Source organism: Macrotis lagotis, chromosome 2 (genome assembly GCF_037893015.1).
Source record: "Macrotis lagotis isolate mMagLag1 chromosome 2, bilby.v1.9.chrom.fasta, whole genome shotgun sequence".
NCBI lineage: Eukaryota > Metazoa > Chordata > Mammalia > Peramelemorphia > Peramelidae > Macrotis > Macrotis lagotis.
The window spans coordinates 173,022,786-173,050,181 of NC_133659.1; positions in this window are offsets into that span (position 1 = coordinate 173,022,786).

The window sequence follows — 27,396 nt, forward strand, 5'->3', positions numbered from 1 at the left end:
CCCACTGGGTAGGTTGGCAGTCTTTTTTAAGAACCATACTGCTCACCTTCTGGCATAAGGAAGGGTCTAGGAAAAGGTACCCTAAAATGGTCTGCTTTACCCAAACTTGGCCTGTTTACTGCAGTAAATAAGTATTCCAGCTTGCAGTTAAAACACACAAAAAAAGTACAAAAATTATTTTGCTCACCATTGGTACATGGAATGTGTACATACTCATGGACAACAAAAATCCAGACCTGAAAAATGAACAGCTCATGTGAAAGAATACAGCTGGTACCACATCCAAATAGCAGCCCTAAGTAAGCAAGGCTCACAAAGGGGACCAGCTTAACTGAAGTTAGAGCTAGATACATATATTTTTAGAGTGACTGCTAGAGTGAGGAGCATCAGAAAGCTGGTATCAATTTATCAATCAGATCTATTCTAGTCAGCAAGCTTGTTTGCCTCCCAAGAGGAATGAAGAATATGCTCATGATAATGTGACCGCCACAAGAAGGAAAGTAGCATGCCACCAGCAGCAGCAATATGTTCCCATCATGACAAACTCTGATGAGGTCAAAGAAAAATGTTTATGAATACCTAGAGATCCTCATTATCCCTTGTGACCTTTTCATCACCAACACTATTTTTCATTTACTGACATGCAACAAATGCTGGGGAAGTACCTTCACAGAAAGCACTGGCATTTAATAGACTGGGCCAGCTGTAAGGAGAAGAGACAGGCAAGATGTGAAAAATGACAAAGGTCATTTGTGGAGCAGAGTTCTGGGTCAATCATGCACTTTTCTTCTTCAGGCTAAACATTTGAATTCAACAAAAGGTTATAGGCCGAAGACAAGATCACAATCAAGAGTCTCAGCACCAACAGATTAGAGTGCTCCTTCATGCATGAACACTTTATTGCTGACCTAGAGGGAAAGCTGAGTCAGCACACAGTAACAGTGGAGCAGAAAAAGAATGGGTAGCTTTTAGAGAGTTGGTGTACAGCACTACTTGTACCATCTAGGTCAGAACATAGCAAACACTGGGATTGGTTTGACAAAAATGATGGGGAGGGGTGGCGTAGTGGCGTAGTGGATAAAGCACCAGCCCTGGAGTCAGGAATACCTGGGTTCAAATCCGGTCTCAGACACTTAATAATTACCTAGCTGTGTGGCCTTGGGCAAGCCACTTAACCCCGTTTGCCTTGCAAAAACCTAAAAAAAAAAATGATGGGGAAATTCAGAAACTGCTAAATGAAAAAAACGAGAACTCCATTGGCGTTTACCAGCAGGACAATTTATCCATCTCTAAGATGGAGATGCAGGATTTTTGACTGAGGAAGAAGATAGATGAAATTCAATTTGATGCTAATAACAAAGATCCAAAGTGCTCCTTCTATGCCTTGAAGACTATTTATGGACCAGAGACCTCTGGCGAACCACTCGGCACCAAAGGAGTTACACTAATCAGAGAAAAGACATAATCTTGGAGAGATGGAATCATCAACCAATGCTGAAGCCATTTACTATATCCCTCAAGTTGAAGTCAGTTCCTTTCTAGCTGAACTTCCAATTGAAGAAGTATTGAATACCATTAGACTCTTCTCTTGTGGCCAAGTACCAGACACTGATTCCATCTCAGCACAAATCTATAAGGCAGGGGGACCACTACTCATATAGAACCTGAAATCTTCCTGGTTATATGACAAGAAGAGCTTATCCCTGAAGAGATCAAGAAAGCCCCATTCTCCATCTCTAAAGGAAAAGGAAATAAGTCATCCTGTAACAATCATGGAGATAACAGAGTATGATCTATCTCTTAGTCATTGCTGGCAAGATTCATACCAGAGTCATCCTTAATCAGGTGATCCTTCACCTGGAAGATGGTCAGTGTGGCTTCAGAAAGGACTGAGGAATGGTCAACACTGTGTTTGCTGCTCAACAACTCCAAGAGAAATGCTAGGAGTTTTATACATACATACATATATATGTGTGTCTGTGTGTGTGTGTGTGTGTGTGTGTGCATAGGTGTTTGTGTATACACATACATACACAATACAAATTATACATATATATATATATACATAATATCTGTGTATTTGTATCTACCTACATGTTTGTATATTATGATAGGATAATAAGAAGGACCCAACCCTGAATAGGAAGAGGAGAAGAAAAGAGCAATTACCTTCAGAAAATTACAAAACTCCTTCAGTAACCTCAGCTTCCTAAGAAAACATAGTTCTTTTTAATATTAGTTTTCTACCAGTGTTGCTGTATGGTAGCAAGACATGGGATTTAACAGTTTCCAAAGCATTAAAAATGAATATGTAGAAGACAATTGAGAGATATGTGATGATTGTGAATAGGTCACAATTGTAATGGGGAGACTGGGCAAAGATGAACCATTCCTTAAAACAAACACTATATGCTCTGTCTGATGCTAATCCATATGGAAGATTGGTGAGCCTGCTTCTATTCTATACAGAATGAAGGGGAACTTCTCCCCTCCCTCACCCAACCCCCCCCACACACACACACACACTTCAGAGCATAGGTATCCTCTGACTGTTTCCTGTTGGCTTCTGGGAGGTGATGATAATCTTTTTAATTGGCTGCTGAACTGGAACTAAGTGCATACAAAAGGTCTGAGCAGACAGTCTCTCACTTTCTTCCCTGGCAGCCTTTGAATTGAGAACTGCCTTGAGCTGCCAATTCAGGGAGGGGCTACCATGTGTCCATGAATGCATGGTGTCTCTATTTCTTCTGTCTGAGTTGTATTTGTTCTTTCCTGATCTTAGGCAGATGGGAATCTGGAGATGTAACAGACCAGGTGAAGGCCTTGAAGCTTCAGAAGGGTGGGAGAGCTCACATAGAGATCCAACAACTGAAATCAGTAGCAGAGTCTGCTGGTAACAACAGCAGCCATGTCTAGTGAAGAGCTATTCGGATACTTGTACTTGTTAGACCCAGAGCAGCAAAGAGCCAGGGGCTAACTTGCCCATCATTTCTGCTACATCTAAAAGTGTACACTCACAAAGGTAGAGGACTGCCAGGGGCCCAGGCTAAATTCTTGATTAGGAGGAAGGAGGAGGGAATAGGGGAGATGTTTTATAACAACCTTTTTTTTGTTTGTTTTTACAAGGCAATGGGGTTACAAGGTCACATAGATAGATAATTATTTAAATGTCTGAGGTGAAATTTGATCTCAAGTCCTCCTGACTCCAGGGCCAGTGTTTTATCCACTGTGCCACCTAATTGCCCCCATAGCCACTATTTTAATTTGAGTGCACTCTCCCCAGAAACCAAGTAAGGGGTGGAGGGGTAGGGAATCACATTTGGAAGATACTTCTCAGTAAATTTTCCTTTGTAAATTCACTTAATAAAAGCTAATTGGTATTGGGAAGATGTTAACTGGTTAAGTGATTTTGGAAGGACATACTCTATAAAACATGGGCATAAAATAGGAGGGCATTACTTGTCCTTTGGATTTAAAGAGGAACAATGACATTATGATCTTGGGGTCAAGGTACAAAATGTTAGCCTGTGGCTTATCAATCCAATATGAACTCAGTTCTATCATATGTTGGGCGTAGATAGGATATTGGATCATTTGGGATTGAAGATGTCTCTAGATTTATGCATCTCACGTTTCATTTGTCTTACTCCTCTTCTGAGGCAGTAAGTATAGTAGAAAGAGTGATAGCAATGTAGTAAAGAGAAACCAATTTTAATCTAATTTCTGACATTTTTAGCTGGGTAATTCATTATGGGCAAGTCACTGAATCTCTCTGAGTTTTAGTTTCCTCATCTATAAACAGGGATAAAGCTATAGTATTTTACTCATAGAGTAATGTACTAATCAGATTAGATTCTAATAAAAAAAGTCAACATTATCACGTGTGTATATGTGTACATATGTATAAATATAAATATTTATACAAAGTATACATATATATGCTAATGATTAGCACATATACAGACACACATTCAAGGGCTCAGTCATACAATAGAGACACTTAGGGAATAGGACAATATGCTAGGAAATTAATAAAATTGCTTGTTTTGAAAGCAAACCTATCCAAACATGTACTTCTAAATAAATGTTGTCCTCTTTCAAGCAGTCACTTTGTAAGGTTATCCAGTCATTTCAGTTATGTTACTGCTGCTTGAAAACTTTTTGGGACACTTCTCTCAGAATTGCCTTGAATCACTTTTCAAGTCACACAAGAAAATATCTCCTTTTTCCATATCATCCATTCTTTTAGGCTAAAAGCAGCATTGTCCAGCTTGATCACCAAACTTACCTATTAGACTTATTTAAATGACTTTTGACTATTTCCAGAAATAAAACCCACCCTCAGTGGATGCAAATGTGTTACTACTGAGAGCATTCAATAAAATGTATTACAGTATTTGAAGAAAGTTTCAAAATAGAAGTTCTAGATATACTTTAAACAGGAAATGCATCATCCCAATAATTGTATATCTTCTAATGGTGACTATTTCTAAATGGGAAGTATATAGGGCATTCAATGAAGACTTCTACCTCTTCTGTGAGGGTTTGTCAAGGCCTTTTTTGAGCTGCTTATCCATCTCTGATATCCACCTAGCACTTATCTCTCACTTGTGACTCTTAAGAAGTTGTAGCATGCAGAGCAGCCACACCCTAGTAAAACCACTTTAGCAGATGTGTTAAACTGAGTCAAACATGGGAAGATTTCCACTGTCAGTATGGGCAGTTGAGAACAATTTGTTGCAGTATCCATGAAGGTGGCTGGAACAGGGTTTGTAGAGTGTTTAAAGCTTAATTTGACTATTAAAGATTCCAAGAGCATCCATTACATACCAGACTATTGCCAGTAATCCCAGCTTTTGTTTTATTGCTGAACTTTGATGACTCTGGAAGAGAAAGCAAGGCTGACAATTTTCTGCAACTCTGCTTCACTTAAATATAATTCATGTGCAAGTCAAGACATAAAGACATTTGTCATCTTTGAAAACAAAGGGCAAACAACATTTCTAAGTGAATAATGCTAATTTGGATGTAAAAATAAGTCTGATAAACTTGTTTGAAAAATATGGTTACATAGAATATAACCTCATACAATATTGTGCTAATTATAAGTCTAGATAAATGCAAAAGTACTTGGAGTTATCAAGGAAGTTTGCTTCACAAAGGAAATTGGGATGTGAGCTTAGCCTCAAAGGGTAGATAAAATATAAATGGACAGAGAGGAAAGAGAAGTCATTTCCAGTGGGGATACCATGATTTATTGTGGTATGAATGTTAGGAGTGTGAACATAATATATAAGGAAATCAACTTAATTGGAATATGGAATTCTCATTAGAGAGTAAAGGAAAATAACCTTGAATAAATTTGGGGGGAGAAGAAAATGATAAATATAGCTTACTTAGGTATCAGAAACAAGACAGAAGAGTTTAGATTTGATGTAGAGGCAATTATATCTCTTATACAATTAATACCTTATTATATAAAGTAGGGCTATAAAGAAATGATATTGATATTTGAATCATAGGTATTAAACTGGAAACAGCATGGCAAAAATGATATTTAGGAAAGATTTATTTGGCATCAATATACAGAATGAATTCAGGTAGGAAATGATGGAAAGCAGAAGGAAAATGTAGAAGTTTGCATTAAGCTTGATGCGTTGAAGGCTTAGAATATCTAGGTAGAAATGGTAATTGAAAGAGGTGAATCTGACACATTGAGAAGGAATAAACTGAACTTGGTAAGTGGTTGATTTTAAAGGAGAGGAATCTATGATAAAATCAGTGTTACTAATAGATGAGAATAGTGATGTCATTAATAGAAGCAGGGAAGTTGAGAAGCAGAGTTATATTTCAAGGAGAAAGATGATGCCATTGGTTTTATGTGTGCTTGAAGAAACAATAAAACTATGAAGTAGAAATGGCCAAAGTATGATACTAATTGAACTACTGCAAGAAGTTAGAAATGAAGATGGAAACTTGGTGTCCTAGTACCAGCTTCCTTTAAGGACTGTGATGGAGAAATTCAGAAAAGAAAAGCAGTTGCTCTTGATACTTACTGTGCCAAATTAGTGACTTTCAATATAATTCTTCTGATTATCAATACCATCAGCTCTCCATCCCCTGCTTTGATCAATTAAGCTCCAAACTAATACTCCCCTTGTCCTATAGATAGCACATTCCTTTCAATCTGCCAAAGCAGATTTCCCTTGATGCACCTTTTCTCTACAGTATTTAGCTCAGTTCTATCCTCATCTACTCAATTCTTTTATTGTTTTCTTTTGATGAAAAACTTACCATTAACTCAAGTTCTTTTTCTTTTGCATTTTTTCCATCTTCTTTCATTTACTGAAACCTGGCCCGCTTTAAAAATAAAAAATCAACTAAACCAAAAAACCTTCATTTCATTTCTGGCAATCCTTTCCAAAGAGAGCTGTTTCTTCTTTTATCTACTAGCACACCAGCCCAAATGGAAGAATTAGCATAATCCTTGATCCCAACTGCTACTTCCTGATCTTCCCTCTGCCACCAAAAATCAGCAGTTTTTCTTCCATTTAGATTCACTCCATCAGTCTAGAGCAAGAGTTCTAACTTGTTTCTGTCTGTCAATGAACCCTTTTGGTCCAGTCTGGGGAAGCCTCTGGATAGCTTTTCAGAATAATTTTTAAATATATAAAAATAAAACACAGAAGATTACAAAGGAAACGTTATAATGCAATATAGTTATCAATTTTTTAAAAAAACTCACAGATCCCAAGTTAAGAACTCTGAATTCAGATGATTCTGTCCAAAACTTTTTTTGCTGTCATCTACTCATGGACTTAATGCTCAGTCTTTCTTTCCAGACCAAGAACTGACTTTACTCTGGGGAATTTAATATTTATACTGTTGAACCTTCAGTCACTTTGGGCTCATAGTTTATTAACTTCAGCTCCCATAAACTATATCTTCAATCTTCCACAGACACTCCCATGGGTGGTCTTTACATCACACAAAACTATTCTATCTCCATGTTCTAAAATTCTGAAATTCTCTCCTCTGATAATATTCTATTATTTTCATTTTTCTTTCTCTTTCTCCTTCCCTATACACCTATTCTTCTTCACTGTAAACCTTCATTTCATTTCTTTCTCTCCATTTCTCTCTGTTCTTTTAGTTCATTCTGGCTTTACTTTCTTCCCTGCAAAATCTTGACCCTATGATTAATACTTATCCCATTTAGAATTTCAGAATTTGAGACCTAGTTTAAGACACATATGAAAGGAATCTCTACCATAACTTACAAATACTCATCTACCTTGTATTTGAAGACCTCCAAAGAAGTGGAACTTGCTACCTCTTGAGGCAAGTGATTCCATTGTTGGACTATTCTAATTATTAGGAAGACTTTCCTGATATTCATAAATTGACCTGTTTTCAACTTCTGCCCACTGCTACAATTCAGTTCACTGGAACCAACAGAAAATATCTGATTCCTCTTCTAGAAGACAGTCTTTCCCTCCCCACCTTATCCCATGTCTTCTTTTCTCCAGGTTAAACTTGTCTGGTTCTTGTAACCAATGCTCAATGACATGAGCTAAATCTGATTTCTCCTCCTTATGTTAACCTTTCAAATACATGACTATCATGGCACTCTGGGTCTTCTCTTCTTCAGATTAAACCATGACAAGAGCTCAAAGCTCTTCAACTATCCTGGTTGCTCTTCTCTGGATACTTTCCAAATTATCAATATGTCTTCTAAAATGTAGTATCCAGAATTGAGTACAATTCTCATGATGTGGTCTGACTGTGGCAGGATACAGAAGGCTATATAACTTCCTAAGGCCTTGAACCTATGCCTCCCTTAATGCTGTCCAATATCATAATTTGCCATTTGAGCTGAGTTTTATAGGTAACCAAGAATTCCACAAGATTGAGTTTAGGAGGGAGAGTTAAAGGAAGATGAGTGCATTGTTCCTGCAGTGACATAGCAATTAGAGAAGTTATATCACATGTGAAGAATAGCAAGTAAGCAGTGTGGCTAGACTTTTAGAACATGTGGTGAAGAATCATATGTTAGAAAAGTACAGGGTAGGAAGAGATCAGGTTGTGAATAACAGTTAATGCCAGATGGATTTATATTTGATCCTAGAGGAAAAGGAATAATTTTAATCTAACCATCCTGTCTCCATCCTATACTTATAAAGTAAACCAAGTGTAAGATTTCACATCTATCCTTAATGAATTCCATTTTATCAGTCCAGTGCTCTAGTCAGTGAATATCCTTTTGGATCTTGCCATTGTCATCTGATACATTAATAATCCCTCCAAGCTTTGTGCCATGTATGCCCTTATTCAAGTTATAAATAAGATGTTAATTGGTAAAGAATTGATCACAGATTCCCGGGGCACTCCACTGGAGACCTTCCAAGGTGATATTGAACCACTAACTACTACTAACTCTTTTAGTCTAGCCATTTATCCAATTGAAAAATGCATCTAATTATATTATTGTTCTCTCTCTCTCTCTCTCTCTCATACACACACACACACACACACACACACACACACACACACAGCACAAGATAATTAACCAAATGCTTCTCTAAAATTTATGTGAATCATATCCACTGAATTCCCTGAATCTGCTGGTTTTGTTTTGTTCAATTGTGTCATACTTTTTGTGATCCCATTTGGGGTTTTCTTGGCAGAGATATTGGGGTGGTTTGCAGTTTCTTTCTCCAGCTCATTTTACAGATGAGGAAACTAAGGCAAATGAGATTATGTGACTTGCCCAGGGTCACACACGTATTAAATGTCTGAGGTCAAATTTGAACTTAGAAAGATGAGTTTTCTTGACTCCAGAACCAGTATTCTATCTACTCTACCACCTAGCTGTCTGCTAATGTAGAAGCCCTGTCAAAAAAAGGAAATAAATTTAATGTGTTATGATCTTATCCTGATGAAGTAGTGCTGGATCTTTGTAATCATCATCTCTTTTTCTAGGCATTCTCTAACCATCTCTTAAATGATACATTCCAGAAACTTCCTGGTAACTGAAGTCAAGTTCAACTGCTCACAGTTTGCAGATTCTATTCTCTTCCCTTTTTTGAAAATTGAGAAAACATTTACCTTTCCTCAAGTACAAATCCTTGATCTTTCAAACATCACTGAAAATGATACTACATTTACCAGTTTCCAGTATCTAAGGATGTACTGAACTATAAATAATCTGATCTTTTTGACTTAAATTTATCAAGTCCTTGATAAATGCAAGTAGGGAAATACCCTTTCAGAATAGCTTCAAGAAGAAAGTGTTTGACTAGAATCAATTTAAAGGCAATGTGTTGAAGCAGAAAGAGAGCCTGAATTTGTGGGACCCAGCTTGGTGCAATGGAACCTCAGATCTAGAGTTTGAAGAACAAACTTTGTAGGAATCATTATTTTGCTCCTCATATGACTTGGAATAAATCAGTTAACTTTTCTGGGTTTTACTTTCTTCATCCATAAAAGGAAATTAAATAAGATGACCTCCAGAGTCCTCTCCAGCTCTGCATTTATGTAAAGATCCCTTTAATGTGAATTTCTATAACCATAGTTCCTTGTTGATTTTGCCTGGTGAATCTAGAAATGACCATTCAAGTTAGCTAGCCTCACAAGGACTGTCCATTCACTTACTGATACTTGAGCATTTTGAAAGAAACAGAGGATCAGCTGAGGTATAGTACATGTAATTGTGTATGGCAGCAGGCAGAAATTTTGTCAGTAGGAATTAGGGGGAGCTAGGAAATGTTCAACAACTATACTACTCCTTGCTCCCTGAAAAAAAAAGACATGCAGCTTACTTGGAAGATGTAGAAATCACCTGCTTATATCTGGAGCATGGGAGAGGAAATCTTTACATGGACAAGTCATCTACTAATCAATCCCTTTGAGCTCATTCTATACCCACAGTCAGTTAATAAGCATTTATTTAACATTGACTCAGAGTAAACAAAAAAAAAGGCAAAAAACAATTCCTGCTCTCAAAGGACTTGAATTCCAATGAGGGAGAAACATTCATTCATCTATTTAATAATTATTTATTAAGGCCAGTCATTGTGCTAAGAGGATGCAGAAACAGATCCTGCTCTTAAACAACTTCCATTCTAATGAGGGAGAACATGCCATTAATTTCTCTCTCTCTCTCTCTCTCTCTCTCTCTCTCTCTCTCTCTCTCTCTCTCTCTCTCTCTCTCATATGTGTGTGTGAATAAAATTGGAGGCAATGTCCAAAGTAAGGCAGTAGCATTAAGGGGAACTGGAAAATCATTCTTACAAAAGGTGAAACTTTAGCTGGGACTTGAAGGAAGCCAGGGCTGTCAGGAGGCAGAAACAAAGTGGAAGAGTTTTCCAGATAGAGATGACAGCCAGTGAAAATGTAGAGTTGGGAGTATCATTTGTGAGGAATGGCAAGGAGACTAGTGTCACTGGATTGTAGAGTACATGAAGGGAAATGATGTCTAAGAAAATCTTTTATAGTATTAGCTAACCTTGATGGTTCCATGCTCCTATAATTCTATGTTTCTTAGAATTCAAAGATAGCTTGCAGATGGGTAGAATTAAATAGAGTTCTACCCTCTCTGACTGAAGATATAGCAGAATGTAATTTTGATGTAAATGCAAGTTGATGTAATAAGAGTATCATGGCTTCTTAAAGGCTATCATAGACTTTAGAGAACCTTATTAGCTTAGTCAGGTGTCTATTATTAATTCATTTATCCAAGAAATATGTATTAAGTGCCTACTATATGCTTGCAAGGAATTCTATTTGGTGTGGGGGAAGAGGGAGGAAGACATGTACAAAGATAAGTCAATACCAAAAAATACACAGAAAGACTTCCATTTGAATCTAGCTTTAGATACTTACTAGTTGCATAACTCTGGGCAAATCACTTTACTCAGTTTGCCTCAGTTTCTTCATCTATAAAATGAGATAGAGGAGGAAGTAGCATTTTCACCATAAAATCCTAAACTGGGTCACAAAGTCAGACACAACTAAAAAAATACAAAATAAATCAAGAGAAAGGGGAAATATTAACTGGGAATTAGGGTAGATATCACATGGAAGTGGGAAGACTTGCAAATTCTAGGGATTCTAAGAAATGGAAGACTAGGAGGGAAAGAATTCCAAGGGACAAGGGACAGTCTCATACAATATATTTTTGAATGTAATTTTTAGATACTATTGCAGTTAGCAAAAGACAAATTAAATTAAATGCAGAAAAAATCAGGGGAATATGTATTGTAGATTACACACAATAAATTTGGTTGGATGCATGCATGATTCTTTAAGTTAAAATACTAAATGAAAATTCAGAAGGAAAAGACAACAATCAAAGACCACAGACAGTTATGTTGCAGAAGCTCATTTCTAATTCTATTTTCTGTAATTCTGGATATATTTTCCTATAGAAACAATGCTATAAATTATTGTTAAATTCCCAGACTAGCCCACAAAAATTCATATAACCCATAGATTAGTTGAGTACATTTGCAATGCAAAATAAAAGAAAACAATGCACTGAAATACTGGTAATTACATAAAATAAAATCCAATAATGGTTTATTTATCTTGAATCTAGGACACTGGAGAGAATTATATGAATGTTCTCTTCCCTGAGCATCTTTCTACTGCCATAACAAGAAAGAGACTAGGATTTTCAAGGTATTACAGGTAATCATAGACTAGAATCTTTATTTTGGTCCACTCTTTTCCCTTCTCCTTGGATCTATTGTCCTCATCCCCATGAGAAAAATTAGTTGAGAAACACTTCCTTTTTGGTGGAGGTCTCTCACTTCAGCTCTTTTTCTCAGTTAACTGCTCTCTACCAAAATTACGATGAGAGGATATCAGGAAAGGTAATTCAGGTACCTCTTTACAAGGTTAACCTACCAGAAAAGAAAAGAGAACACAATTCTTTTCCTCTGATTGAGTGCTTCCTCCCTGAGAGAAGTAAGAAGAAATCAGAAGAGATGATGCAAGTCTCTCATTTCACTAAACTCCAAGGAACTAATCAATCAATCAACTAGTTAATTCATTCAATAATAATTTTTAAAAGTACAGGGCAAGAAAGCACAGTACTAGAGAAGATATAATAATATAATATAATGTATATAATGTATATAATAAAATGTAATATATATATATAGTATATGTAATGAAAACTTCAGTAGTTTTATTTCAGTGGTTTAATGACCTCTCTGTGATTATTTCCTTGAATGTGCTGATCTCTCCACCATCTATCCATACCTTTACATCCTGGGACTCTAATACACATCCTCAAGCATACAGCAAATGTGACAGTGACCTTTGCATTATCTTTCAGCATTTTGTGGACACCAATTAAAAAGCAAGGTTCTCCATCAGTTATCTTGATGCTAATAGAACCCCAATTCTCCTTTTCTCATCAGACTTAACTTGGAAGGCATTTTTAACATGATTCTTATATAGTTCTTCATTAATAATATATTGCAGCCCACTCATGACTACCATGACCTTTTGACATTGCTCTTTGTGTGACTCACAATCTAATGTGGCAGATAAAATGCAAAGAAACATGAACAAAGCAGCTTTATATAGGATACAGAGGAAATAATCAACAGAAGGAAGGCATTAGATTAAGAGAAATTAGGAAAGACTTCCCATGGAAATTAGATTTTGACTGGGATTTGAAGGAAGACAAGAAAACCAGAAGACAAAGATGGGGAGAGAGAGCATTCCAAGCATATGGGATAGTCAGAGAAAAAGCCTGGAGCTGAGAGGCTGAGTATCATGTTCATAGAACAAGGACACCAGTGGCACTGAAATGAAGGGTAAGTGGAGGACAGACAATAAGGTATAAGAATACTGGAAAGGTAAAGGAGACTAGGTTTGAAGGTCTTTGAATGTCAAACATGATTTTATTTTTGGTCCTGGAGCCAATAGAGTTTACTGAGTCGAGAGTGACAAGATCAAGACTCACACTTTTGAAAAATCACTTTGGTAATTGAGTGGACAGGGGACTGGAGTGGGAAAAGACTTGTGACAGGCAGACCAAGCACAAGGCTATTTCCATATGTCAGGCATAAGAAGATGAGGACCTACACAAAGTGGTGGTGGAATCAGAAGAGAGAAAGGGTTGTACTGAGAGATGTTACAAAAGTAAACTGGACAGACTTTGGCGACAATTAGATATAATAGGGAAGGGGCAACGATAGTAAGGATTTGAGGATGACAGGTAAAGCTTAATGGACTAAGATGATGATGCTTTTTACAGTAAAAGAGAAATTTGGAAGGGGGAAAACATTCAAGATAATAGTGATAACTTTGTTCATTGCCTCTTTGACCCTCCCCACTTCCAAGTCCTCACTCTATCTATCCCCTACCTTTATATCCAATTGTTGTCAAGACCTGCTGATTTTGATTTGTCTAAAGTCACACAAGGCTTTAATAAGTATCAGAGGTAGAATCTGAACCATGTTTTTGTTCTTTTTTCTTCAATTTTCTCAGTGAATTTATTAAAGATTTTATTTGAGTTTTACAATTTTTCCACCGATCTTACTCCCCCCCCCCCAGAAAGCAATTTGACGATCTTTACTTTGTTTCCATGTTGTACATTGATCCAAACTGAGTGTGATGAGAGAGAAATCATATCCTTAAGGAAGAAACAAAAAGTATAAGAGATAACAAGATCAGACAATAAGATATCTGGGGTTTTTTCCCCCTAAATTAAAGGGAATAGTCCTTGAACTTTGTTCAAACTCCACAGTTCTTTATCTGGATACAGATGGTATCTCCATTGCAGACAGCCCCAAATTGTGCCTGATTGTTGCACTGATGGAATGAGCAAGTCCATCAAGGTTGATCATCACCCCCATGTTGCTGTTAGGGTGTACAGTGTTTTTCTGGTTCTGCTCATCTAACTCAGCATCAGTTCATGCAAATCCCTCTAGGCTTCCCTGAATTCCCGTCCCTCCTGGTTTCTAATAGAACAATAGTGTTCCGTGACATACATATACCACAGTTTGCTAAGCCATTCCCTAGTTGAAGGACATTTACTTGATTTTCAATTCTTTGCCACCACAAACAGGGCTGCTATGAATATTTTTGTACAAGTGATATTTTTACCCTTTTTCATCATCTCTTCAGGGTATAGACCCAGTAGTGGTATTGCTTGATCAAAGGATATGCTCGTTTTTTTTGTTGCCCTTTGGGTGTATGAACCAGGTTTTTTGACTCCAAAGCCTACTATATCATATTGACTCCTTCCCAGTGCCAGGATACGCTTGGGAGATACTTTTTTGGAGGAGAGCCTTTGTGGAATTTTCTTTGCTTAAATGAAATACTTTTAATAATCAACAAACAAAATCACAGTGGGATCTTGTATTCTCTACACCTTCTAATCAATTATGTGACAATAAAGATATGGTCTATTATAGAATATCAATTGCAAATGTCTGCCTGATCCTTTCCAATCCCTTTTTCTTTAGCTTTTTTTTTTGCAAGGCAAATAGAGTTAAGAGGCTTGCCCAAGGGCCAGTGCGCTATCCACTGCGCCACCTAGCCACCCCTCCAATCCCTTTTCAAAGATGCTTTTGTATGTAGATTATTTTCGTATGAAGTTTGCATAGATGATAAAGAAGGAATGTAGTTTGTCAATTAATGATATTCTCTGTCATCTCTTTGAGGGGTAATAATAAAATTCATTCAATATTTTCCTACAGTTTTGGTGTCTCTTCTTTTAAATATATTGGTATTCGCTTGCTTAAAATTCTTAAAATTGCATTGTCTCCTTATTCTTATTAGTTTTACTTCTACAATCTTAATCTATGCTTGAAACAAATATCCTTTTTTTTAGGTTTTTGCAAAGCAAATAGGGTTAAGTGGCTTGTCCAAGGCCACAGAGCTAAATAATTATTAAGTGTCTGAGGTCAGATTTGAGCTCAGGTCCTCCTGACTCCAGGGCCGATTCTCTATCCACTGCACCACCTAGCCACCCAGAAACAAATATCTTTTTTAAAAAATGAAGATGGGGGGGGGGTGGCTAGGTTGCTAGTTGGTACAATGGATAGAGTACCGGCCCTGGAGTTAGGAGGAACTGAATTCAAATTTGACCTCAGACACTTAATAATTGCCTAGCTGTGTGACCTTGGGAAAGTCACTTAACACCACTGCCTTGCAAAAAAAAATGAAGATGGCATGTTTTCTGGGTAGTCATAAAGACATCAAAGCAGTATTAATCACATGCAAAGAGGGTACTAATCACAATCTTTTTCAGTTTCTCTTTTTAAAGTATAAGTCCTCATTTTTTGCTTTTTTTTTAAAGCCATCCTTACCTTTCCCCACCATTTCTAAAGTCTATGATCCCTGCTGGTTCCTTCAGAATACTTTTCTCTGTCTACTCCTTTTTTCACCCTCTTTCGGACTAGAGAATAGGAATCCTGGTTCTTTACTTGGAATTTTGGTGGTTAAAATACATATTTCAGCAATTTCTTCCCTTGGCAGGAATAGAAATGAAAGGATAGTATCCTATGGTTATGGTTCAGGCCTTAATTCCATAAACAATGACTCAGGTCCCTTCTCAAACAAGAAGTGCTCTCATAACAGTAAGGCCTGAATAAACTGGTACTGACAACAATTAGACCACAATTGTTTCTACCTTGATCCAATAGTGACTGGAGTACTAAATGACATCAGTGTGTACACTGCTCTAGCCCTTCTTCAAGTGACAATGTGATGCAGTGAAAAGGGTTACTGGCTTTGGAGTCATTGGACCTGGTTTCAAATTCTATCTCCGATGCTTTTTTCAATTAATAAAGCATTTATTAAGCTTAATTAATAATAAATTAATTCTTTAAATCACTGATAATGTTTAGGGGGCTAGACACTTGGAGTTAGGTGACTTGCCCAGGGTCATAAAACTAGTAAGTTTCAAGTGTCTGAGTTGAATTTGAATTCATATCCTCCTGACTCCAGAGCCAGTGCTCTATCCACTATACCACTTGATGTTTATTTTAGCCTTGTGTGACCTTAGGCAAATCACAATCTCTATAGATTTGATGTTCCTTAGCTGTAAAATTAACTGGTTAGTCATTTTAGCTCTAAAACCATGATCTCATGATCCTGAGAATGTCATTCATTGGGAGCCCCCTGCCTCCCTGCCATGCAGCTCCCTTGGAAAAGACATGCAATAGCAGCCCCTCACCTTTGGCTCAGTAAGGACTGAGGAGGAGGAAGAAAGGGAAAGTGCTCAGCTCTTTTCCTCAATTACCCCAGGAACTTTCCCAATAGAGAAGGGGGAAGAGCAAAAGAGGAAGAGGAAGGAGATAGAAATGAGTTAAGGGGGAGGAATACAAGAATGACAGGTGAAGGAAGAGGCATCATGGTATGGTGTTAATATGATAGTGAAATCTCTGAGAGATAAGTGACAAGGGGTGCCAACAGGAATTCTATTAACTCTCAGTAAAATAGAAGAGGGAGAATTGTAGGATGTGTTGAGGAAAGACTGGTATTTCTGGTGTGATTCATCTTTTTGCAAGGCAGTGGGGTTAAGTGACTTCCTTGAGGTTACACAGCTAGGTAAAGTGTCTGAGGTTGGACTTGAACTCAGGTCCTCCTGATTCCAGTATTGGTGCTCTATGTACTGTGCCGCCTAGCTCTCCAATTCACCTATCACCTGTGACTCTAAGAAGCTGTGGTAAACACAGAGAATAACCGAAGGGTCTCATATCTGTCAGTGTGTTAGAGGGGTACCTACCCCAAGCATGATAGAATACACAGTTGACAAAAATTTGTTCTAATGGCCATGAAGGCAGCTGAAGCAGGTATTGTGGCATGCTTCATGCTTCAAGGTCATTCTCTGCATTGAGTTATTATCAGTTGTCCTGACTTTGTCTTGCCACTGGACTGTGATAACTCTGGAAGTACTTAATGCAACTACCTCATTTAAATTCAGTTTATGCATGAATCAAAAGACATCACCCTTAGCATTTTACCATTTCCTCAAATTCCCTTGACAAAAGACAAGTGACAACGCAGCAAATGCTGATACACTGGGAACTGTAGTCATAACTCTGTACACAGGAGGCCCAGGCCATAAGGCTGTTTTCTCACTGGAAGCAGCAATGGTATTTGGCAGCCCCCTGGATGTCTGAGCAGCCTTAAGGATCCTTCTGTTCACCTTATGGTCTGAGGAAGGGGCTAGAAAAGCTGGCCTAAAAATTGTTTCCTTACCCCAAAGTAACCTGATTATTGCAGCAGGTAGGAATCCCACCTGTGGTCAAAACACACACACACACACACACACACACACACACACACACACACACAAAATGTACAAAAAGTTCTTTAAAGATGATTCCACTCACCATTTGTACATAGAATATGCACACACTCATAGACAACACAAATTTCAATAGATCTGAAAGATAGCCAGCTCTTGTGAGAGAACTCAGCAGGTATCACATCCAAATAGCAGCCTTAGTGAAACAACGTTGACAAATGAACACCAGCTTACTGAAATGAGACATTTGATATGGTTTGTTGCTCTGATTCTTCAAAAAGAGATTTTTACACATATTTGTAGATCTGAAAAAGGTCCCTGATACTGTGAGTTGCAAGAGTTTATGGAAAATTAGGTCAAAATTTGGTTGTCCAGAGAAGTTCATTAGTATTATACATCAATTTCATATTATCATGCTTGACCAGGCTCTGGATAAAGATGATGATGCTCTTGTGTTTTCCCAGTTGCCAGTGGAGTGAAACAAGACTGTGTGCTTCCTCCCATGCTTTTTAGCATGATATTTTCAGTCATGTTGCAAACATGACTGTTGCAAACACCTTCTGTGAGGATGAACAAGGCATCAGGCATTGACTATCACACCGATGGTAAATTCTTCAGTTTGAGAAAGGTTACAAGCCAATACCAAGGTGGAGGGAGTGTTGGTGCATGATCTTCTGTTTGCAGATGATTGTACACTCAATGCAGCCTCTGAAGCTGAGATGTAGCCAAGCATGGATTGATTCTCTAGTCTAACAATTTTGGTGCTCCAGCAACCAGTATCACACCATCCATATTGGTTGCAACAATTGGAGAAGTTCTGAATACTTTGGATAAGTTCATTTACCTTAGCAGTATATCTTCTATTAATAATAAGATTGACATACACAGAACCAGAGCTAGCTCAGTGTTTGGGAGACTCTAAAAGAAAGTATAGGAGAGAAGAGGTATTAAAGTAATTTGTGCTAATTCCATTGTTGTGTGCCTATGAAACCTGAATAGTATACCAATGTCATGCCAGAAAATTTAATCTATTTAAATAGTCTTAGATTCTGAAAATCACCTGAACATTGGAGGTCCTTTCTCAAACTAAATTCCCAAACAGTCAAACTCTACTACAAGAGAGGGCAACTTTGATGGGATGACCATGTTGTTTGGATACCAAATTTACACTTCTCAGAAAGACTATTTTCTGGAGAACTCACATAGCACAAGCACTCACAGGTTGGTCAGAAAAAGCAATTCAAGGACACTCTCAAGGTTTGTTAAGAATGTTGGAATTAATTGTGCAACATGGGAGATATTGGCTCAGGATGCCTAGCCAAGGATGCCCTCATCAGAGGACTCTATGAGTAAATCAAAATTGAAGTATCTCAAAGGAAATGTAAGATGTACATGTTTAGGGAATCCACCCCCAGGTGGTCACATGGACTACTTGTGCCCAATCTGTGGTAGAGCATTCAAAATTCACACTGGTCTGATCAGCTTCAGTCAGATACACTGTAAGACTCTAATATAGTAATGTCATTTTGGTCCTCTTTGAGAATGAACCAGAAGAGAGCTTAGCAAGTTAGTGCTTCCTTCTTAAAAGACAACTATATTAAACAGGGCACATATTATTACTGTCTGACTTTGTACTTTATAGGTAGTTTGGCACTGTGGAGAGAGTACTGACTCTACAGTCATGAGACCTGAATTCAAATCCTTGTCTTACCAACTAATAAGCCATGTGACCTTGAGCAAGTCACTTAGCTGTGCCTCAGTTTCCTCAGCTGCAAATTAGTTTGACTAGATGGCCTCTAAGTTCCCTTTCATCTCTAACTCTATGATCTTACTTGTATGATCATATTATCCTTCTTACTTAAAAAAAATAAGCTTACTCATCTCTAAGGTACTACCTTATCTATCAGATTGGCCAATATGACTAGAAAGGATGATGATCAGTGTTGGAGGGAATGTGGGAAATTTGGGACACTAATGCATTGTTAGTGGAGTTGTGAACTGATTCACACTTTCTGGAGAACAATTTGGAATTGTGCCCAATGGACAATAAAAATGTGCATACCCTTTGATCCAGCAATACCACTATTAGGTCTGTATCCTGAAGAGATCATGAAAAAGGATAAAAATCCCACATGTACAAAAATATACATAGCTACTCTTTTTGTAGTGGCAAAAAAAATTGGAAATTGAGGGAATGCCCAGCAATTGGGGAATGGCTGAACAAATTGTGATATATGTGTGTGTGATGGAACACTATTGTTCTATAATAAATCATGAAGGATTGGACTTTCAGAAAAGTCTGGAAAGACTTGTATGAACTGATGCAGAATGAAATAAGCCATAAAATAATCAAAGATAATTTTAAGGGATTTGCAATGGAAAATATCATCTGTATCCAGAGAAGGAACTTAGGAGTTTAAATGAAGACCAAAGTTTATTATCTTCAATTTTTAAAAGTTTTCTTATGTATTATGTAATTTTTTCCTTTCTTCCTTTTGGATCTGGTTCTTCTCTCACAACACACAATTTTGATCTATGTTTAGCATGGTTACAAATGTAGAACCTATATTGGATAGCTTTCTATTGTAGGGAGGGTAGGAAGAGAAGGGAGGAAGGGAGAAAACTGTAAAACTCAAAACCCTGCAAAAAAAGATTGGTTAAAAACCACTTTTTATTGTATGTAAACAAACAAAATAAAATCTATATAAAGAGTAAAATAAAATAAGCTTATTGATAGCAAGAGCAATATTTGATTCACCTTTGTGTTCTCTTCCTCTCCCTTTCTCCCTTCTCCTCTCTCATGGTTCTTAATACAAAGGGTGCTCAATAAATATTTGGTGCATGAATGAATGAAAGGAAAATAATTTGGAATATAGTCTGTTAGAGTCATTGTTAAGGACCTCTGCTTTAGATTTTCTAGTAACTACCAACTTAACTCTATTTCCTGTTAGAAAAATTTAACTACTGAATAACATTGGCATGTAGTCCTGTCAACAACTTTAAGAAACACTGTAACCATCCTATAATAAGTGTAACTTTAATAACAAGTTTATATAATGTATAGTTTTTATTCCATGGTATTTTGCTTAAAATAAACTTCTCAAGCCAGATTTGTGAAGACAGTAGAATCATTTCAAAAGGTTCAGTCAGCCATGAACATTTCTACTGGCCCATAATTCTCCCCAGCCTCCCAGTCCTTCTTATTTTCCTCTTTAGCCAGGCAGCACTGAGACACTTCTTATCTATGAAAAGGAACAAAGCACTTCTATAAAAAGGAATCTATCAGGAAAACATTGTGGAACAAATAAAACACTAAAATATGTATTGTTCTATTTTCTTGAGTTCTTTAAATTCATCATTTAGGAGAGAGATTTTTCTTTCACAATTCATAAAAATAACCTACAAATACAACTACAGTTAGAAAATAAGAACAACACTTTTTAAAAAAATCATCTTTCCATGTAATGGAAGTCAGATTAAAGCTCTGAGTACAATAAGACCTGTGTTGATATGGAAAAACTAAAACTGAATGCTGGGCAAATGGATTGGCTATGGTCAAAAATACAGAAGTGTTTTCAATATATCTTGTGCCAAAATCAGTTTTGAGGGAGCAAAATGTTCTGTAAATTTTAACAGTAATTGTAAATTTAGGCACTGAAATTAACTAAAAATATATATTATGAAGAGCCTACCACATTTTTCCGGTTTAATACCCTATTTAAAAAAAGCAATAGAACATTCTAGCATTATTTCTCAATACCAATAAACTGACACAAAGTATTCTGCAATGCTAAAACTACAGTGAACAGGAAATGAAATTTTAAAATCATTTTTATCCTCATTAGCTGGATGATACAACAGATCTATTGCTCACTTAATCAATAATCCTAATAGCTAATGGTAAATAGTAATAATAAATAATATAAAAAGTAATAATAGTAAATAATATGAAATTATATTTATGGTTTGCAAAGTGATACAGATAGATATGTAATGTTGTTTGATCTTTATGCCAGCACCAGGTTATTATTACTTCCATTTTAAAGATGAGAAACTGAGGTAGTCAGAGCTTAAGTGGCTTCTTCAAAGTCTTATAGTAAACAAGTATCTGAGGTAGGATTTGAACTCAGATCTTCTTGACTCTAATACTCTATAAACTTGACCATTTTGTAACATGCCAACCAGGTGTTGTCATAAAGATCAAATGAGATTACATATCTATCCATCTATCTATCATATCTGTCTTTTTTTAGGTTTTATAGACTTTATTCTTAAAAAGAAATTATTATTATTAGAGAAATACAAATTAAAGCATCTCTCAGGTACCATCTCACACCTCTCAGACTGGCCAATATGATAAGAAAGGACAATGATCAATGTTGGAAGGGATATGGGAAATCTGGGACACTAATACACTGGGAGCTGTGAATTCGTCCAACTTTTCTGGAGAGCAATTTGGAATTATTCCCAAAAAGCAACAAAAATGTGCATACCCTTTGATCCAGCAATACCACTACTGGGTCTATACTCTGAAGAGATGATGAAAAAGGATAAAAAACACCACTACAAAAATATTCATAGAAGCTCTGTTTGTGGTGGCAATAAATTGGAAATTGAGTGAATGTTCATCAATTGGGTAGTGGCTTAATAAACTATGGTTGATGTATATGATGGAACTCTACTGTTCAATTAGAAACCAGGAGGGATGAGAATTCAGGGAAGCCTGGAAGGATTTGTATGAACTGATGCTGAGTGAGATGAGCAGAACCAGAAGAACACTGTACACCCTAACAGCAACGTGGGAGTGATGATCAACCTTAATGGATTTTCTCATACAAACAGGGCAACAATCAGACACAATTTAGGGATATCTGCCACAGAGAATGCCATCTGTATCTGAGAAAGAATTGTGGGGTTTGAACAAAGACCAAAGACTATTACCTTTAATTTTAAAAAATGTTATCTTTTTATGTAATTCTGTTGTATCTCATACTTTATGTTTCTTCCTTAAGGATATGATTTCTCTCTCATCACACAGTCAATTTGGATCAATATATACCATGGAATCAATGTAAATACTAACAAACTGCCTTCTGTGGGAGATGGGGGGAAGGAAGCAAGATTAGGGGAAAATCGTAAAATTCAAAATAAATAAAATCTTTCAAAAAAAAGAAGTTATTGCATTTCATTTGTGTTGCAGATACTCTACCATTGGAGATGGGGGAGAGGAAGAAAAACAGAGAACAATTTGATGCACAAAGGAAATTGTAATAAGATTGGGCCTAGAAAAGGAGAATATGTTTTATTTATTCTGTCTATCTCCAATCACTCAAGGCTACCATCATCACTATGAGCTCCTTCAGCCTCACAAATTCACTTTGGTAGTTTCAAGTTGAAGTGTAGCTACTTAGAAAATAACTGTACTTAGAAAAATAACTGTCACAGACAGAGGGGGAATGATGTGTTTTTGAGGATACAGGAGGCCTCAATGTTAAATCAATTCCTTTCTAGTCCTAGTTATCAATAGATGACAGTGCTAGGGGAAAGATCCTCTAGACAGAGCAAGGGATTGAGAAAATCTGTTATTTTTATTGCTCAAGTCATGTCTTGTGCCTCATATTTCATGAAAACATAAAATTAAACCAAACTTAAACCAAACTTATTACTCCAACTTGGTTAAGTCAAGTTTTTCTCATCCCTTAGGATGAGAGGAGGAAATCCATCCTGGCTCAACACCTTTCTGTTGCTTCAAAAATTGAAGAAACCAAGGTCCCAAGCAACAGCAAAGTTTCTGAAAGTAGAATATTTCCTTCCAGGATCTCCTAACTCTGAGATCCAAAGCAGCACAGATTTCATCAGAGCAGTCCTTGACTGGTATATTACCAGGAATAGCTTGACAGTTCAAACTGAAGTGCTCCAAGGTGATGACTGTGCAAGACTTTTACACAATTTCAAACAGAAAGATTATACCAATTAACTCAGAGCAATAAGGAACATCTCAGTGGAAATTAAACATTGCAATATGATCAATTTTAGATAAGGATTAAGGTTAGGACAACAAGAAAAATCTTGCACTATTTAATTAGGATTCAATGAGGGAACACTAGGAATTGTAGCACAGAAAAAAATTCTAGTAATAAAACTGGTAGTAAGACACATAAAGGAATAAAAATAATTCTGAGTCACAAAATTCTACAGCATACAATATAACATTCAGAAGGAGGATAAAGGGTGACATCTGAGAAATAGAGATGGGCAGCTAAGGGAGTTCATACTACATGAACTCAGTTTTCTTGGGGAAGAAGAATGCTAGCTCAGTTGAGCTAGAGGCAAGAGCTAGAGGAAAGATATTCTGTAAGTCAATGGGGGAATTAGATCAGAAGTTAAGGGTTCAGAAAAGTGGGAAGGGGAAAGTTGAAAAAAATCTCATAATGCCAGAATATTAGAAGGGAAATTTTGAGTCTGTGTAGAGAAACAAACTGCTGGAGAAGTTGAAGATTTCTTGTCAAAGCTTTGCCTACAAAGGTAACCAAATTTACTTACACCATGGTGGTCAGATGACAAAGAAAACAGAAATCATATCCACCAAATTTGGAGTAGTTCTAGAAAACTGGATCCAGCTCTTGCTCCTAAAACCTTTTTGGCAGTAGCAGCTTTCAAAGATGACAGTAAACCAGAAAAAAATGACTCTAGGGATTATACCAATATCAGACAAACAAAACTTTTAATAAAGGAAAACAAGGATTTTCTAATAAGCAGAAGACGTAAGTTGAAATGGAAAAAATCTCACCTTGAAAATTGTCCATGACCAAGATGCAAGATGATGACTAAAAGGAATTTCTCTCCCTCAATCTCTGTCTCTGTCTCTCTCTCTCTCTCTCTCTCTCTCTCTCTCTCTCTCTCTCTCTCTCTGTTTCTGTGTAGCAGTAATGAGTGTAATCATGTACAGAGAGAAGCCTTTGTATGGGTGAGGAAGTGTGTTCTTGTGTGGCTTACGGGGGGGGGGGGGGGGGGGGGGGTAGAATCAACATCTCTGGCCTCTTTTCTCTAAGGGAGACTTTCATTCCTGCTAGGACAGTAATCAGAACACTGGAACTGGAGGTCTTTCTTCTCTTCTCAGAAAGAGGTTTGAATGTATTTCTATCTGTTCCCTTAAGTAATATTCATCTAGAACAGGGGCAGGGAACCTCTGGCTCAATAGCCTTATAAGGCTGTTGAAATTATGTGATCTGGTGCTGCCAAGACAAACATAAGAGGAACTCGAAATTCAATAACTCTGGAAACATTTTGGGGTGAATTAAATGTTTAACCATATAGCAGGCTAATTTTTAAGTCTTGGTCATTGGCAGAAGAAAAGGTTCCCTATCTAGGGGATATAATCAGGTTCTAGCTAACTTGATTGCTTTGTCACTATGTGGGGTAAGGAAGAATCTACATACAAAACTTGAATCATTGCCAATATAATACCAGTGCCACAATGAACACACCTAGCAAAGAAATCCCTTTATTCAAATTATAATAAAAGAGAAATTAGAGAAGTATACATAGGATAATATATACCAGACAATATATAATGAAGACACTCTCTCATTGGGAATGAGATAACTCAGATCAATCAAGAGAATTCTGGATCCCTCTCAAGGAGAAACTCCCTCAAATCTCTAGAGTAGCAAGTTGAGGATAGGAACAAGAAGGAAACTACTCACTCTTCCCATAACTTCCCAAAGTCTTTTTTCTTCAGCAACCTAAGGTGGGGTTAACCTCTTCCATTTTCTCTCTTGAAACTAGAAGTCACTAAAAAAGAGAGTACCTATGAGCTTTGTGACAGTGGGTACAATACTGTCTTTGAAGTTACTTTGAGGGGCGGCTAGGTGGTGCAGTGGATAGAGTACCAGCCCAGGAGTCAGGAGAACCTGAGTTCAAATCCAGCCTCAGACACTTAATAATTGCCTAGCTATGTGGCCTTGGGCAAGCCACTTAACCCCATTGCCTTGCAAAATCCTAAAAAAAAAAAAAAAATCCTGAAGTTACCATGAAAAAAATGAGTGGTTTACTAATAAGTAAAAATTTTAAATTAGAGGTAATTTATGTTTCATAAGCATATTTCATGACATTTGCTAGTTTTGAAGTTTCATATAATTAGTTTCAAAAGATTACAGACAATGAAAATCAGTTAGCATGTTTTTTTAAATATATATTTAAGGCAATGGGGTCAAGTGACTTGCCCAAGGTCACACAGCTAGGCAATTATTAAGTGTCTGAGTTCAGACTTGAACTCATGACCTCCTGACTCCAGGGCCAGTGCTCTTTCCACTGTGCCACTTAGCTTCCCCTAGAATGTTTTTAAAATTAAATTAATTTTATTTTCAGTTTCAAATTCCCCTCCTCTCCCCTCTGCTTCCTTTTCAGACTATTTAAAACACAAGAAAAATCAAACTCATTATAAATACATATAGCAAAATAAATTCCTGTATTAGCCATATGAAGAAAAGGAAGGGAGGGGAAGAAAGAAGAAAGGAAGGAAAGAAGGATTGGGGAAGACAAAAAAAGAGGGAAGAAAATATGTTTCGGTTTTCACTCTTAGTCATCACTTTTCTATCTGAAGATGTTTCATCACAGGTCCTTTGGAATTGTGTTGGATCAGAGTTCATAAATCTTTCAAAATTGATTATATTTACAAAATTGTTCTCCTGGCTCTGTTCCAGTTCATTCTGCATCACTTCATATGTCTTCCCAGGTTTTTCTGAAACCATTCCCTTCATCATTCTTGTAGTACAATAATATTCCATCACATTCATACAGCATAACTGTCCAACCATTCTCAGATTGAAGAGCACCCTCTCATTTTCCAATTCTTAGCCATCATAAAAAAAACTGCTATAAATATTTTTGAACATATGGGTCCTTTGATCTCTTTAAGGTATAGCTTTAGTAGTAGTATTTCTGGGTCAAAAGGTATGCACAGTTTAATAGCCTTTTGGACATAGTTCCAAATTGCTTACCAGAATGGAAAATGGAAATGAACTAGTTCACAGCTCCTCTAATTAGTGTATTTCCTTTCCCATATCTTCTCTAGCATTTATCATTTTCCTTTTTTGTCAGTTTAGCTGATGGGTGTATAATGCTACTTCAAATGTGTTTAAAATCACATTTCTCTAATGATTCATGATTTAGAGCATTTTTTCAGATGGCTATTGATAGCTTTAATTTCTTCCTCTAAAAACTATTTAATTGGTTTCTTTGTATCAGTTGGGGAATGGCTCTTATCCTTATAAATTTGTCTGTTTGCTATTTATCTTAGAAAGGAGACCTTTGGGGCAGCTAGGTGGTACAGTGGATAAAGCACTGGCCCTGGAATCAGGAGTACCTGAGTTCAAATCCAGACTCAAACACTTAATAATTACGTAGCTGTGTGGCCTTGGGCAACCCACTTAACCCCATTTGCCTTGCAAAAAAAAAAAAAAAAAGGAGATCTTTATCAGAAAAACTCCCTGCAAATATTTGCCCCTAGATTCTTGATTCTCTTCTAATTTTAACTGCATTGGTTTTGTTTGAGCAAAAACTTTAATTTTATGTTATCAAAATTATTCACTTCCTGTAATTCCTTTTTGTTTCATCATGAATGCTGAAACCTTACCTCATTCATAGATCTGATAGGTAACTATCCAATGCTCATCTAATTTGCTTATGATGGCATACTTTATGTCTAAATCACATAGAAATGGTACATTTTAAAGAATATTTTTAGTCGCAACTCTTGGAACATTAAGGACACATTTACTGTCTAATTTTTTAAATTGAAAATAACTATTTAAATCCATCTTTAAATAATTGCCTTACTGTTAAGAGCAGCCTTACCAAAAAAGTGTTCAGTTAGTTCGGAGGGCATTATTACTGGAACATTGATTTGAAAGTTATTTAGACAAAATAGAAATATGGGAATTTTTGTTTTGTTTTGTCATAAACTAGGTGTGTTTTTGCTACAGGCAGCTACAGAAACTTAGTTTTTAATCAAAAGAAAAACTCCTAATTTGAAATTTTATGAAAAGTATTTAATATATGGTGTAAGTAGATTTACCATTACAGAGTTTTTCTTAAATTCATTGGGTTTTGGGGAA